Below are 12,919 nucleotides of genomic sequence, written 5' to 3' on the forward strand. Positions count from 1 at the left end.
TCGGGCCCCGCGGGCCAGCGCGGTGGGAGGCGGCGGAGCTGCCACGTGGCGATCGCTGAGAGGGCGCGGGCGGCGGCGGACGTTGTCCGGCGCCGGCGGACACGTCCGGCGCGCGGAGAGGAGCGGGGAGCTAGGGTTAGGGTCGACTTGATCCGAAATTTTTGGGGAGGAGGCTATATTTATAGGTAGAGGGAGCTAGGAGAGTCCAAATGAGGTGCGGTTTTCGGCCACGCGATTGTGATTGAACACTCTAGATGATGGAGAGGTTTAGGTGGGTTTTGGGCCAAATTGGAGGGGTGTTGGGCTGCAACACACATGAGGCCTTTTCGGTCCCTCGGTTAACCGTTGGAGTATCAAACGAAGTCCAAATGGTACGAAACTTGACAGGCGGTCTACCGGTAGTAAACCTAGGCCGCTTGGCAAGTCTCGGTTCAATCCGAAAATGTTTAATCCCCACACACGAAAGAAAATGTAGAAATGACCACCGGAGGAGAACGAAGCGCCGGAATGCAAAACGGACAACGGGGAAAATGCTCGAATGCATGATATGAACACGTATGCAAATGCAATGCACATGATGACATGATATGAGATGCATGACAACGATAACAACACACGGAGGCAAAAACCCGAACCCGAGGAAATAAAATAACTTAACGCCGGAAATGGACAAGAGTTGGAGTACAAATTGGGAAAGTTACATCCGGGGTGTTACAATTATATTTTCTGTTTTGGATGTTAATGGGCTTTATTTTACACTTATTATTTTTGGGACTAACCTATTAACCGGAGGCCCAGCCCAAATTGTTGTTTTTTTGTGCATATTTTAGCGTTTCGCGGAAAAGGAACATCAAACGGAGTCCAAACGGAATGAAACCTTCGGGAGCGTGATTTTTGGAACAAACGTGATCCAGGGGACTTGGAGTGGACGTCAAGAAACAATCGAGGAGGCCACAAGGCAGGGGGCAAGCCCTCCACCCTCGTGGGCCCATCGTTGCTCCACCGACCTACTTCTTCCTCATATATATTCATATACCCCGAAAACATCTTGGAGCACCACGAAACCCTATTTCCACCGCCGGAACCTTCTGTACCCAAGAGATCCCATCTTGGGGCCTTTTCCGGAGCTCTGCCGGAGGGGGCATTGATCACGGAGGGCCTCTACATCAACTCCATGGCCCCTCCGATTGTGTGTGAGTAGTTTACCTCAGACCTTCGGGTCCATAGTTATTAGCTAGATGGATTCTTCTCTCTCTTTGGATCTCAATACAAAGTTCTCCTCGATCCTCTTGGAGATCTATTCGATGTAACTCTTTTTGTGGTGTGTTTGTCGAGATCCGATGAATTGTGGGTTTATGATCAAGATTATCTATGAACAATATTTGAATCTTCTCTGAATTCTTTTATGTATGATTGGTTTATCTTTGCAAGTCTCTTCGAATTATTAGTTTGGTTTGGCCTACTAGATTGATCTTTCTTGCAATGGGAGAAGTGCTTAGCTTTGGGTTCAATCTTGCGGTGCTCGATCCAAGTGACAGAAAGGGAAACAACACGTATTGTATTGTTGCCATCAAGGATAAAAAGATGGGGTTTATATCATATTGCATGAGTTTATCCCTCTACATCATGTCATCTTGCTTAAGGCATTACTCTGTTCTTATGAACTTAATACTCTAGATGCATGCTGGATAGCGGTCGATGCGTGGACTAATGGTAGTAGATGCAGGCAAGAGTCGGTCTACTTGTCATGGACGTGATGCCTATATACATGATCATACCTAGATATTCTCATAATTATTCGCTTTTCTATCAATTGCTTGACAGTAATTTGTTCACCCACCGTAATACTTATGCTATCTTGAGAGAAGCCACTAGTGAAACCTATGGACCCCGGGTCTATTTTCCATCATACAAGTTTCCAATCTATTTTATTTTGCAATCTTTACTTTCAATCTATATCATAAAAATACCAAAAAAATTTATCTCATCACTATTATCTATATCAGATCTCACTCTTGCAAGTGGTCGTGAAGGGATTGACAACCCCTTTATCGCGTTCGTTGCGAGGTTCTTATTTGTTTGTGTAGGTACGAGGTGACTCGCGCGTGGTCTCCTACTGGATTGATACCTTGGTTCTCAAAAACTAAGGGAAATACTTACGCTGCTTTACTGCATCACCCTTTCCTCTTCAAGGGAAAACCAACATAGTGCTCAAGAGGTAGCAAGAAGGATTTCTGGCGCCGTTGCCAGGGAGATCTACGCCAAGTCAAGACATACCAAGTACCCATCACAACTCTTATCCTTCGCATTACATTATTTGCCATTTGCCTCTCATTTTCCTCTCCCCCACTTCACCCTTGCCGTATTTGCCCTCTCTTTCCGTTTGCTTTTCCTTCACTTGTTTGCTTGTGTGTTGGATTGCTTGCTTGTCACGATGGCTCAAGATAATACTAAATTGTGTGACTTTGCCAATACCAACAATAATGATTTTATTAGCACTCCGATTGCTCCTCTAACTGATGCCGAATCTTGTGAAATTAATACTGCTTTACTGAATCTTGTCATGAAAGATCCGTTTTCTGGCCTTCCTAGTGAAGATGCCGCTACTCATCTAAACAACTTTGTTGATTTGTGTGATATGCAAAATAAGAAAGATGTGGATAATGATATTGTTAAACTTAAGCTATTTTCGTTTTCGCTTAGAGATCGTGCTAAAGCTTGGTTTTCGTCTTTGCCTAAAAATAGTATTGATTCATGGAATGAGTGCAAAGATGCTTTTATCTCTAAGTATTTTCCTCCCTCTAAGATCATCTCTCTTAGAAACGATATTATGAATTTTAAGCAACTTGATCATCAACATGTTGCACAATCTTGGGAGAGGATGAATTTAATGATACGTAATTGCCCTACACATGGTTTGAATTTATGGATGATTATACAAAAAAATTATGCCGGATTGAATTTTGCTTCTAGAAATCTTTTAGATTCGGCTGCGGGAGGCACTTTTATGGGAATCACTTTAGGAGAAGCTACCAAACTCCTAGATAATATTATGGTTAATTATTCTCAGTGGCACACGGAAAGATCTACTAGTAAAAAGGTGCATGCAATTGAAGAGATTAATGTTTTGAGTGGAAAGATGGATGAACTTATGAAAATGTTTGCTAATAAGAGTTCTCCTACTGATCCTAAGGATATGCCTTTGTCTACTTTGATTGAGAATAATAATGAATCTATGGATGTGAATTTTGTTGGTAGGAACAATTTTGGTAACAATGCGTATAGAGGTAATTTTAATCCTAGGCCGTTTCCTAGTAATTCCTCTAATGATTATGGTAACTCCTACAACAATTCTTATGGAAATTATAATAAGATGCCCTCTGATTTTGAATCTAGTATTAAAGAATTTATTAGTTCGCAAAAGAGTTTCAATGCTTTGATTGAAGAAAAAATTGCTTAAGATTGATGAGTTGGCTAGGAACGTTGATAGAATTTCTCTTGATGTTGATTCCTTGAAACTTAGATCTATTCCACATAAGCATGATATCAATGAGTCTCTCAAAGCCATGAGAATTTCCATTGATGAGTTCAAAGAAAGAACCGCTAGGATGCATGCTAAGAAAGATTGCTTTGTGAAAGCGTGTTCTTCTTGTTTCCATGACAATAAGGATGAAGATCTAAAAGTTATTGATGTGCCCCCTATTAAATCCTTGTTTTGCAATATGAATGTTTATAATTATGGGACTAGAGATGAGTCAACTTTAGTTAGAAGGCGTCCCAAAAATTCAGAGTTTTTAGATCTTGATGCAAAAGTTGATAAAAGTGGGATTGGAGAGGTCAAAAATTTAAATAGCAATGAACCCACTATCTTGGATTTCAAGGAATTTAATTATGATAATTGCTCTTTGATAGATTGTATTTCCTTGTTGCAATCCGTGCTAAATTCTCCTCATGCTTATAGTCAAAATAAAGCTTTCACTAAACATATCGTTGATGCTTTAATGCAATCTTATGAAGAAAAACTTGAGTTGGAAGTTTCTATCCCTAGAAAACTTTATGATGAGTGGGAACCTACAACTAAAATTAAAATTAAATATCATGAATGCTATGCTTTGTGTGATTTGGGTGCTAGTGTTTCCACGATCCCAAAAACTTTGTGTGATTTGCTAGGTTTCCGTGAATTTGATGATTGTTCTTTAAACTTGCACCTTGCGGATTCCACTATTAAGAAACCTATGGGAAAGATTAATGATGTTCTTATTGTTGCAAATAGGAATTATGTGCCCGTAGATTTCATTGTTCTTGATATAGATTGCAATCCTTCATGTCCTATTATTCTTGGTAGACCTTTCCTTAGAATGATTGGTGCAATTATTGATATGAAGGAAGGGAATATTAGATTCCAATTTACGTTAAGGAAAGGCATGGAACACTTCCCTAGAAAGAAAATTAAATTACCATATTAATCTATTATGAGATCCACTTATGGATTGCCTACCAAAGATGGCAATACCTAGATCTATCCTCGCTTTTATGCCTAGCTTGGGGCGTTAAACGATAGCGCTTGTTGGGAGGCAACCCAAATTTATTTTTATTCCTTGATTTTTGTTCCTGTTTAGTAATAAATAAATAATTTATCTAGCCTCTATTTTGGTTGTGTTTTTTGTGTTTAATTAGTGTTTGTGCCAAGTAGAACCGTTGGGAAGACTTGGTGAAAGTCTTTTTGATCTTGCTGTAAAAAACAAAAACTTTAGTGCTCACGAGAATTGCTGCCATTTTTTATTGGAGAGTGCTATTTAGTTAATTATTTTTCAGATGATTAATAGATAAATTCCTCACGTCCAACAATTTATTTTAGAATTTTTGGGGTTCCAGAAGTATGCGTTAGTTACAGATTACTACAGACTGTTCTGTTTTTGGCAGATTCTGTTTTTCGTGTGTTGTTTGCTTATTTTGATGAATCTATGGCTAGTAATGGAGTTTATAAACCATAGAGAATTTGGAATACAGTAGGTTTAACACCAATATAAATAAAGAATGAGTTCATTACAGTACCTCGAAGTTGTGTTTTCTTTTCTTTCGCTAACGGAGCTCACGAGATTTTCTATTAAGTTTTGTGTTGTGAAGTTTTCAAGTTTTGGGTAAAGATTTGATGGATTATGGAACAAGGAGTGGAAAGAGCCTAAGCTTAGGGATGCCCCGGAAGGCATCCCCTCTTTTGTCTTCCTTCATCGGTAACTTTACTTGGAGCTATATTTTTATTCGCCACATTATATGTGTTTTGCTTGGAGCGTCTTGTATGATTTGAGTCTTTGCTTTTTAGTTTACCACAATCATCCTTGCTGTACACACCTTTTGAGAGAGACACACATGAATCGGAATTTATTAGAATACTCTATGTGCTTCACTTATATCTTTTGAGCTATATAGTTTTTGCTCTAGTGCTTCACTTATATCTTTTAGAGCACGGTGGTGGTTTCATTTTATAGAAATAATTGATCTCTCATGCTTCACTTATATTATTTTGAGAGTCCTTTAGAACAACATGGCAATTTTATTTTAGGCATAATAAAAAAATTAAAAAGCTTTCATATAAGTGCATTGAATACTAAGAGAAGTTTGATACTTGATGATTGTTTTGAGATATGGAGATAGTAATATCAAAGTTGTGCTAGTTGAGTAGTTGTGAATTTGAGAAATACTTGTGTTGAAGTTTGCAAGTCCCGTAGCATGCACGTATGGTAAACATTGTGTAACAAATTTGAAACATGAGGTGTTCTTTGATTGTCTTCCTTATGAGTGGCGGTCGGGGACGAGTGATGGTCTTTTCCTACCAATCTATCCCCCTAGGAGCATGCGCGTAATACTTGGTTTTTGATGACTTGTAGATTTTTGCAATAAGTATGTGAGTTCTTTATGACTAATGTTGAGTCCATGGATTATACGCACTCTCACCCTTCCATCATTGCTAGCCTCTTCGGTACCGTGCATTACCCTTCCTCACCTTGAGAGTTGGTGCAAACTTCGCCGGTGCATCCAAACCCCGTGATACGATGCGCTCTATCACACATAAACCCCCTTATATCTTCCTCAAAACAGCCACCATACCTACCTATTATGGCATTTCCATAGCCATTCCGAGATATATTGCCATGCAACTTTCCACCGTTTCGTTTATGACATGCATCACCATTGCCATATTGCCTTGCATGATCATGTAGTTGACATCGTATTTGTGGCAAAGCCATCGTTCATAATTCTTTCATACATGTCACTCATGAGTCATTGCACATCCCGGTACACCGCCGGAGGCATTCATATAGTCATATCTTGTTCTAGTATCGAGTTGTAACCATTGAGTTGTAAATAAATAGAAGTGTGATGATCATCATTAGTAGAGCATTGTCCCAAAAGAAAAAAAAGATAAAGGCCAAATAAAAAAGGGAAGGCCCCCAAAAAATAAAAGTAAAATAAAAAGGGGCAATGCTACTATCTCTTTTTCCACACTTGTGCTTCAAAGTAGCACCACGATCTTTATGATAGAGAGTCTCTTGTTTTGTCACTTCCATATACTAGTGGGAATTTTTCATTATAGAACTTGTCTTGTATATTCCAACAATGGGCCTCCTCAAGTGCACTAGGTCTTCGTGAGCAAGCAAGTTGGATGCACACCCACTTAGTTTCTTTTGTTGATATTTCATACTTTTATAGCTCTAGTGCATCCGTTGCATGTCAATCCCTACTCCCTGCATTGACATCAATTGATGGGCATCTCCCTAGCCCATTGATTAGCCGCGTTGATGTGAGACTTTCTCCTTTTTTGTCTTCTCCACATAACCCCCTTCATTATATTCTATTCCACCCGCAGTGCTATATCTATGGCTCACGCTCATGTATTGCGTGGAAGTTGAAAAACATTGAGATTACTAAAGTATGAAACAATTGCTTGGCTTGTCATCGGGGTTGTGCATGATGAGAGCATTCTTGTGTGACAAAAATGGAGCATGACCAAACTATATGATTTTGTAGGGATGAACTTTCTTTGGCCATGTTATTTTGAGAAGACATGATTGCTTAGTTAGTATGCTTGAAGTATTATTATTTTTATGTCAATATTAAACTTTTATCTTGAATCTTTCGGATCTGAACATTCATGCCACAATAAAGAAAATTACATTGAGAAGTATGTTAGGAAGCATTCCACATCAAAAATTCCGTTTTTATCATTTACCTACTCGAGGACGAGCATGAATTAAGCTTGCGGATGCTTGATACGTCTCCAACGTATCTATAATTTTTTATTGTTCCATGCTAATATATTATCTGTTTTGCATGTTAATGGGATTTATTTTACACTTTTATATTATTTTTGGGACTAACCTATTAATCGGAGGCCCAGCCCAAATTGCTGTTTTTTTTGCCTATTTTAGTGTTTCGCAGAAAAGGAATATCAAACGGAGTCCGAACGGAATGAAACCTTCGGGAGCATGGTTTTTGGAACAAACGTGATCCAGGGGACTTGGAGTGGACGTCAAGAAACAATCGAGGAGGCCACGAGGCAGTGGGGCGCGCCTACCCCCTAGGTGCGCCCTCCACCCTCGTGGGCCCCTCGTTGCTCCATCGACCTACTTCTTCCTCCCATATATATATATATTCATATACCCCGAAAACATCCAGGAGCATCACGAAACCCTATTTCCACTGCCGCAACCTTCTGTACCCAAGAGATCCCATCTTGGGGCCTTTTCTGGAGCTCTGCCGGAGGGGGCATTGATCACGGAGGGCCTCTACATCAACTCCATGGCCCCTCCGATGATGTGTGAGTACTTTACCTTAGACCTTTGGGTCCATAGTTATTAGCTAGATGGCTTCTTCTCTCTCTTTGGATCTCAATACAAAGTTCTCCTTGATTCTCTTGGAGATCTATTCGATGTAACTCTTTTTGCGGTGTGTTTGTCGAGATCCAATAAATTGTGGGTTTATAATCAAGATTATCTATGAACAATATTTGAATATTCTCTGAATTCTTTTATGTATGATTAGTTTATCTTTGCAAGTCTCTTTGAATTATCAGTTTGGTTTGGCCTACTAGATTGATCTTTCTTGCAATGGGAGAAGTGCTTAGCTTTGGGTTCAATCTTGCGGTGCTCAATCCAAGTGACAGAAAGGGAAACGACACGTATTGTATTGTTGCCATCGAGGATAAAAAGATCGGTTTATATCATATTGCATGAGTTTATCCCTCTACGTCATGTCATCTTGCTTAAGGCATTACTCTGTTCTTATGAACTTAATACTCTAGATGCATGCTAGATAGCGGTCGATGTGTGGAGTAATGGTAGTAGATGCAGGCAGGAGTCGGTCTACTTGTCACGGACATGATGCCTATATACATGATCATACCTAGATATTCTCATAATTATTTGCTTTTCTATCAATTGCTCGACAGTAATTTGTTCACCCACCGTAATACTTATGCTATCTTGAGAGAAGCCACTAGTGAAACCTATGCCCCCCGGGTCTATTTTCCATCATACAAGTTTCCAATCTATTTTATTTTGCAATCTTTACTTTCAATCTATATCATAAAAATACTAAAAATATTTATCTTATTACTGTTATCTCTATCAGATCTCACTCTTGCAAGTGGCCTTGAAGGGATTGACAACCCCTTTATCGCGTTGGTTGCGAGGTTCTTATTTGTTTGTGTAGGTACGAGGTGACTTGCGCGTGGTCTCCTACTGGATTGATACCTTGGTTCTCAAAAACCGAGGGAAATACTTACGCTGCTTTACTGCATCACCCTTTCCTCTTCAAGGGAAAACCAACGCAGTGCTCAAGAGGTAGCACATGTCATAATAAACGGAACGGTGGAAAGTTGCATGGCAATATATCTCGGAATGGCTATGGAAATGCCATAATAGGTAGGTACGGTGGCTGTTTTGAGGAAGGTAAATGGTGGGTTTATGGTACCGGAGAAAGTTGTGCTGCACAAGAGAGGCTAGCAATGGTGGAAGGGTGAGAGTGTGTATAATCCATGAACTCAACATTAGTCATAAAGCACTCACATACTTATTGCAAAAATCTACAAGTCATCAAAACCAAGCACTACGCGCATGCTCCTAGGGGGATAGATTGGTAGGAAAAGACCATCGCTCATCCTCGACCGCCACTCATAAGGAAGGCAATCAAAGAACACCTCATGCTTCAAATTTGTCACACAACGGTTACCATACGTGCATGCTACAGGACTTGCCAACCTCAACACAAGTATTTCTCAATTACTCAACTAGCACGACTCTAATATCAGCACCTTTATATCTCAAAACAATTATCAAGTATCAAACTATTCAATGCACTCTATATGAAAGTTTTTATTATACCCATCTTGGATGCCCATTATATTAGGACTAATTTCATAACCAAAGCAAATTACCATGCTGTTCTAAAAGACTCTCAAAATAGTATAAGTGAAGCATGAGAGATCAATGATTTCTATAAAATAAAACCACCAGCGTGCTCTAAAAAGATATAAGTGAAGCACTAGAGCAAAATTATATAGCTCAAAAGATATAAGCAAAGCATATAGAACATTCTAATAAATTCCGATTCATGTGTGTCTCCCAAAAGGTGTGTACAAAAAGGATGATTGTGGTAAACTAAAAAGCAAAGACTCAAATCATACAAGACGCTCCAAGAAAAACACATATCATGTGGTGAATAAAATTATAGCCTCAAGTGAAGTTACCGATAGACGAAGATGAAAGAGGGGATGCTTTTGGTTGTCGTGGAATTTTACCTTGGGGTGCCTTGGGCATCCCCAAGCTTAGGCTCTTTGTAACAACCCAGATGTAACTCACCATATTTGTACTCCAACTCTTGCCATTTCTGGCTTGAAGTTATGAGATTCATGGTTGGGTTCTTGTCTTTGTTTTGCATTTTTCTCATGTCATGCATTTCATATCGTGTCATCATGTGCATCACATTTGCATATGTGTTCGTCTCATGCGTCCGAGCATTTTCCCCGTTGTCCGTTTTGCAATCCGACACTCCTATGTCCTCCGGCGTCCCCTTTTGTCTCTTTTCATGTGCGGGTGTTAAAATTTCTCGGAATGGACCGAGATTTTCCAAGTGGCCTTGGTACACCACCGGTAGACCGCCTGTCAAGTTTCGTGCCATTTGGAGTCCGTTTGATACTCCAATGGTTAACCGGGGAACCGTAAAGGCCTCGTGTGTGTTGCAGCCCAACACCCCTCCAAAGTGGACCAATAACCCATCCAAAACCCCTCCATCCTCTTGTCCGTTCGATCACGATCGCGTGGCCGAAAACCGCTCTCCATTTGGACACTCCCACCTCCTTCTATGTATAAATAGGTGCCCCCTCCTCCATTTTCGCGGACGAAACCATAAAAAAAACCTCCCCCACCGCCACCAGACGCGTTCGCGATAGCCGGACATGTCCGCCGCCGCTGCCCGGACCAACCGCCGTCTGCCACATGGCAACGCCGCCGCCCCGCCACGGCCCGTAGTGGCCCCCCGAGGCCCAGTGGCCTCCGCGCCCCCCGGCATGAGACCGCGCCGCCGCCGGAGTCTCCTCCACCGCCCGGCTACTCCCCGCGGCACCGCGTCGCCTGGGCGCTGCTCCTGTTGCCGGTCGACCATGTCGCCGCCGCCCGCCGTGGTCCTCGCCTGCCCGGGCCTCACCGCCGCCACCTCGCGGTCCTCCGGCCCGGATCCGGCGAGCCACGGCCAAATCTGGCCTCCTCATCCCTCCTCCGCTATCCCTACCAACTTCGGCGAGCTCATTGGCGAACCTCGGGATCCGCGCCTGGAACCCTAGATCTGGAGGTTGAAATTTTGCGTAAGTCTTTTCCTCTGTTATTTTCAAGCCCTATTCAACATGCCATAACTCTGTCACCGTAGCTCTGTTTTGCATGCATGATATATCAAAATGTTCATCAAGATGTGCTCTTTATTTTGTTCCATTGTGACATGCTTGTTTGAGTCCATGTCGATGCCCAAATGGATGATGCAAGAGTGCTATAAAATGTTAGATGTTGTTTCTTAGCAGAGTATGAGTTTTTGTCATTTTTTCTACTTTGTTGTGTGCTGCATATGGTCATGAGCTCTACATGTGTTTTGGGCTATGCCATGCCATCTTTACAGGGGTGTATGCCATGTATTTTTTTGATCATTGTGGTGACTAGCACAAGCATGCAAAGTAGCTCTTGTAATATTGCTGATTTCAGGGACTTAGAATTTTACTAAGTCTTTGTGTGCTGTTATTTTTATGCCATGTATTCATGTTGCTACAGTGAGACCCATGCTTCTTTTGAGTATCTTTAGTAAGGATGATTTTGACATATGGTTATGCTCTATCCATCCATACCCATGTTTGCAATTATAGAGTGCCCTAGCATGACTTAATATTGCACTACTTTTGCTATAAAATGTTCCTGGCAGATTGTTTACGTGTTAATCAATTTTGCCAAGGTTGTTGTAGTTGATCCATGCATGCTATGAGATTGTTCTTGCCATGGTTAGCTTCATGAACATGTCTTCTTGCTATTTCTATGCTTATCTTGTCATGCAATGCCTTGTGGTGAGTGAATCGAGCTTGCAAAGTGGCCTTCATAACTCTGTTTTTGCCATGTCCAGTTTTCTGCTAAGTCTGAATCTGTTAACAAAACTTGCTATGTTTACATGGGTGCCATCATATTTTCTGTGCCCTTTTGGCTTATGGTCATTAAGGGAATTTTGTTCTATGCTTTGAGTAGATTCATGCCATGCCTTTGTTTGCTATGTTCTGTTCCTGTAGCATGTTGTTATCTTGCTCTAAGAATTGCTTCCTGATGTTAATTCCCGGCATGTTGATATTTTCACTAAGTCTGTGAAGCCGATATCTTTTGCACTTTTGCCATGCTTGTTTGAACCTGCTCTTGTCTGATTTAGCCGTAGCTCAGTGTTCATCTTTTGTCAAGCATCTTGAGTAGATCACTTCCATGTGCTTTTTTGCTATGTTGGAGTGCAGTAGCTTAGTTTCTTGTTGCATTCTAGATGGCATTGTGTTGTTAATCGCAGAATTGTGCCATTATTATTTTGCTTGCCATTTGCAAACCGTGCATCCGATTCCGGTGATCTTTATATCGATTTCGACCGAAATCAACTCATCTTTCCAGAGGCACACTTGGTTTGCCAAGTTGAGGCCTGGTTAAATCTTTCCCTTCCGAAACATGCATATGCATTGCATATCACATCTCGCATGTCATGCCATGTTTTGCATCATGTTGAGTGTGCATTGCACCGTGGTTGATTGTTGTTTCCTTTGCTTGCGTTCTTGCTTTCGGTAGAGCCGGGAGACGAGTACGTGATTGAGGAACCCGTTGAGTACACTTACGAGGATCAAGCTTTCGTCAACTCGGAGAACTTTGCAGGCAAGATGACCATACCCTCGAAATCACTTCTATCTTTGTTAGCTAGTTGTTCGCTCTATTGCTATGCCGCGATACCTACCACTTGCTATATCATGCCTCCCATATTGCCATGTCAAGCCTCTAACCCACCTTTCCTAGCAAACCATTGTTTGGCTATGTTACCGCTTTGCTCAGCCCCTCTTATAGCGTTGCTAGTTGCAGGTGGAGATGAAGTTTGTTCCTTGTTGGAACATGATTATTGTTGGGATATCATTATTATATCTTGTTTACTTTAATGCATCTATATACTTGGCAAAGGGTGGAAGGCTCGGCCTTATGCCAGGTGTTTTGTTCCACTCTTGCCGCCCTAGTTTCCGTCATACCGGTGCTATGTTCCTTGATTTTGCGTCCTTACGCGGTTGGGTGTTATGGGAACCCCTTGACAGTTCGCCTTGAATAAAACTCCTCCAGCAAGGCCCAACCTTGGTTTTACTATTTGCCTACCT

This window comes from Triticum dicoccoides, chromosome 7A (assembly GCF_002162155.2).
Source record: "Triticum dicoccoides isolate Atlit2015 ecotype Zavitan chromosome 7A, WEW_v2.0, whole genome shotgun sequence".
In the NCBI taxonomy this organism is placed as follows: domain Eukaryota; kingdom Viridiplantae; phylum Streptophyta; class Magnoliopsida; order Poales; family Poaceae; genus Triticum; species Triticum dicoccoides.